This window comes from Salmo trutta, chromosome 7 (genome assembly GCF_901001165.1).
Source record: "Salmo trutta chromosome 7, fSalTru1.1, whole genome shotgun sequence".
Taxonomy (NCBI): Eukaryota; Metazoa; Chordata; class Actinopteri; order Salmoniformes; family Salmonidae; genus Salmo; species Salmo trutta.
The window spans coordinates 56,343,239-56,347,619 of NC_042963.1; the positions used below are offsets into that span (position 1 = coordinate 56,343,239).

General features: G+C 49.0%; 1 pseudogene; it reads left to right on the top strand.

Annotated features, from left to right (window-relative positions):
- Nucleotides 1-989: 989 nt before the first annotated feature.
- On the top strand, nucleotides 990-1,109 carry LOC115197816 (uncharacterized; annotated as a pseudogene).
- Nucleotides 1,110-4,381: the final 3,272 nt, after the last annotated feature.

A 4,381-nucleotide genomic window follows, 5' to 3' on the forward strand; every position in this document is an offset into this window, starting at 1 on the left:
ACATAGCACCCCGACCCCTGTAGAGTGCACCCCGCCGACACTCCACCTCGACTCTCCCTGAACCCATTCCCTCGTAAACCTCTCCACATCATTTTGATCTTTTAAATGTACTTCTTGTAGAAAACACACAGAGAAGCAAATGGAGGACAAATGGGAAAAAACAGTCGCCCTTTTAACTGGGTTCCTAAGCCCTCTAACATTAATGCTAGCTAGGTTAAACATAGTCGACATGGGATAAGGAGGGAAACGGACAACTATCTAAATATGACATATTCAAAAACTCACTTCAAGTACAATTCCTCGTTAGGAGGCCTGTCCGGGAACCGATGGTCCCCGGCAGGAGGACTGTCCACAAAGACAGGGGTCGGAAAACCCCTGTCCTCCTCAGACTGCTCCCCCTCCGTCTGTGTGGGTGCTGGGACACCGCTGGGAGCCAAACCGCTGCTGCCGATGGAGCTGCCTGGCGGGGGAAGCAGGGTCTCCTCTGCGCTGCCCGGGTCTCCCTCGCCTCTCTCCTCAGACTTCCCGCTCGAAAAACAACTGAAGCGATTTCCCCCCATGGCAGACTTCTCCGTCGCCTCCACGCGAATGAGTGGGGAAACGGGGCTCATCTGCTTCCTTTTGACCGAGCACTTCCTCCTCTCTCCCACCGTTGTCCAGCTCTCGGCGGTCTCTCCCTGAGCCTCCTCCACCTGCTTGTTCCAACTCCCGTCCGCCTCTCCGCTCTCCTCGCGAGATGATGGCGCCTTTCTCCCGCTCTCCTCAGACTCCCGCCGTTCTCTCTCCGTCACGAGCTCGTCTACCACCTCCTCAATGGCGCGTAGTTCCATGCCTTCTCCCTCTTCTTTCCCGCTCTCCGCTCTTTTCCCGCTCACCGCTCTGGCGTAAGAGGGGGCTGCCTTCGGGCAGTGACGGAACAGGTGGTCCTCTGAGTTGCACAGACTGCAGCGTGTCCGAGAACGGCACCTTCCTCCCGAAAGCATTGCGGTATCGCTTCTCGGCCTTTTGGCTAAGATCAAGTGTAGTATCTGTTCTTATCAGTAGACACTTTTCACTGTTACAAAGTAACACATTGGTAGGATCCGAAATCACGTGGTCATCCAGCCTCCTCCAATCGGAAACGAGACAAATCCTTATTGGCGTTAAAACCAGATTTACAGATAAATTGGAATAATAATCTATCAAATACGGGTGGGAGAAAGTAGGGGTGTTTTTCCATGGGTTTTGTGGATAGTTGTTCCTTGTATAGTCAGAGCACCTTACAGGACTGTTTTTCGTCATTGCGTTTGTATAAGTGTTTTGTTTTGGTTTCCTTCTAATAAAAGAAGATGAGTATTCATATACCCGCTGCGTTTTGGTCCACTTTTTACAACGAACCTGACACTCACCATACAGCTGGTATCCGCAGCAGAATGGTTAATCTCCTGTGTGAACGACCTGGTGTCTTCTACACTGAACATAAATATAAACGCAACATGTAAAGTGTTGGTCCCCATGTTTCATGAGTTGAAATAAAAGATCCCAGAAATGTTCCATATGCGCAAAAAAAGCTTATTTCTCTAAAATGTTGTGCACAAATTTGTTTACATCCCTGTTAGTGAGCATTTTTCCTTTGCCAAGGTAGTCATCCACCTGACAGCTGGGGCATTTCAAGAAGCTGATTTCAGTGTTGGATAGGTTACTTTCTAAATGTAATCCATTACTAATTACCTGTCCAGAATTGTAATCAGAAATGTAACTTTTGGATTAGCCAAACTCAGTAACGTAATCTGATTACATTCAGTTACTTTTAGATTCCTTTCCCTTTAAGAGGCATTAGAAGAAGACAGAAATGTATGTTACCAATTGAACGACATCTATTGCAGGATAAATCAATGTTAAAGTTTACATAGCTGGCCATATATGGATGTACCATTATACTTTATGGGTTGGTTATGTAGGCTTCTTCTAACCCATCGCTTTCTACTACATTATAATAATAATACGATTCAATTATAGCTTTACATTAAAAAGTCTATCAGAATTCCAATCATTCCAATAAATGTTATACCCCTTGATCTTCAAGAATAGGACTTGGAAATATGGAAGTATAGATTAGCCAAATTGTTTTACCTGAGCATAACCCCCAAAACGAAGGACTTATCAGCCAGTCCTACTCTGTTGTTTATGATTGTGTTGTCATGGAGGACTGGTTGGGCTCATTGATTCAAGTTGAAAAATAAATGCTGCGCTCATGGAACGGCCTGCTTTGAGCAGTACTGAAAAGTGCTATTTACATGTGCAAAATGAATGCCATATGCTGCATTTGCTATAGCCCTGTTGTTTACCTTTTTGTTGCTGACACTTTGATACCTTGATAATATGCAGCTGTTTAAAGGGAAAATCCACAGATGAAACAATAACAAAATGGCCGCACCGCCTCTGTTTTGGTAAAAAGCTGAGGGATTGTCAATAGTTGCTAGGAGTGGTGGTAGGAGTCAGGCACAGAGAGCAGAGGTAAGGAACTGTGTGTTTATTAAATCAAACACAGCACGATCGACGCCAACACAACCGGCGTGAAAAATGCAAAGTGCCCAGAACAACAGGTGCACAGCATGCATAAAAATATAACAATAGTAGATCGCCAGCACATCCAAATACAAAACACAACCTGACGCTAAATAATCCCGCACAAACCTGGGCGGGCTAACCAGGCTTAAATAACCAAAAATCAAAAGAACCAAATGAGGAACAGGTGCAAACAATAAGACATACCAAACGAAAAGGGAAAAGGGATCAGCGGCGGCTAGTAGGCCGGTGACGCCGAGCGCCGCCCGAGCAGGCAGGGGAGCCACCTTCGGTGGGATTCGTGACAGTACCCCCCTCCTGACGCGCGGCTCCCGCAGCGCGCCGCCACCGACCTCGAGGGCGACCCGGAGGACGAGGCGCAGGGCGATCCCCATGAAGGCGGTGGAACTCCCTCAGTAGTTGGGGGTCCAAAATGTCCTTCCTGGGTACCCAGCACCTCTCCTCCGCGCCGTACCCCTCCCAGTCGACGAAGTACTGTAGCCCCCCCCCCCCCCGAAGTCTGGAGTCCAGAATGGCGCGTATCTTATACGCCGGGGACCCCCCAATGTCCAGCGGGGGTGGAGGAACCTCCGGCACCTCACCTTCCTGCATGGGACCAGCCACCACCGGCCTGAGGAGAGACACATGAAACGAGGGGTTAATACGGTAGTAAGATGGAAGTTGTAACCGGTAACACACCTCGTTTATCCTCCTCAGGACTTTAAACGGCCCTACACACTGCGGGCCCAGCTTCCGGCAGGGCAAGAGGAGGGGCAGGTTTCTAGCCGAGAGCCAGACTCGATCCCCTGGTGCAAACACAGGGGTCTCACTGCGGTGCTGGTCAGCACTCTTCTTCTGCCGTCCACTCGCCTTTGAGTGCGTCTTGGACGGCTCTCCAGGTGTCCTTCGAGCGCTGCACCCAATCCTCCACCGCAGGAGCCTCGGTCTGGCTCTGGTGCCATAGAGCCAGGACCGGCTGGTAGCCCAACACGCACTGGAACGGTGACATGTTGGTTGATGAGTGACGTAGAGAATTTTGGGCTATTTCTGCCCATGGCACGTATCTCGCCCATTCCCTGGGCCGGTCCTGGCAATACGTCCTTAGAAACCTACCCACCTCTTGGTTCACTCTCTCCACCTGCCCATTACTCTCGGGGTGGAAACCCAAGGTCAGGCTGAGCGAGACCCCCAAACGTTCCATGAACGCCCTCCAAACTCTGGATGTGAACTGGGGACCCCGATCAGAAACGATGTCCTCGGGCACCCCGTAGTGCCGGAAGACATGGGTAAACAGGGCCTCCGCAGTCTGCAGAGCCGTAGGGAGACCGGGCAACGGGATGAGACGACAGGACTTCGAGAACCGATCCACAACGACCAGGATAGTGGTGTTCCCCTGAGATACGGGAAGGTCAGTGAGGAAGTCCACTGACAAGTGTGACCACGGCCGCTGTGGAACGGGGAGGGGGTGTAATTTCCCTCTAGGCAGGTGTCGAGGTGCCTTCGGTGGGATTCGTGACAGGGATGGACCTGGAGAAATGTAACCACTCTCAGATTAATAGACAGAGATATATGGATGCAAGGACTGACCAGCCATTATATCAACATTATTGTTTTAACCATGTTATGAGACTATACAGTGTTTGTTTACATTTATTTTGCGTTGTCATGGAGTGTGACAGTTGAACTAAGCTTATGAGGCATTTATAAGTTATATTCTTCAAGAATCAATGGAGATATATATATGTGTGTGTGTGTGTCTATATATATGTATGTGTGTGTGTGTGTGTGTGTATGTGTGTATATATATATATATATATATATATATATATATGTA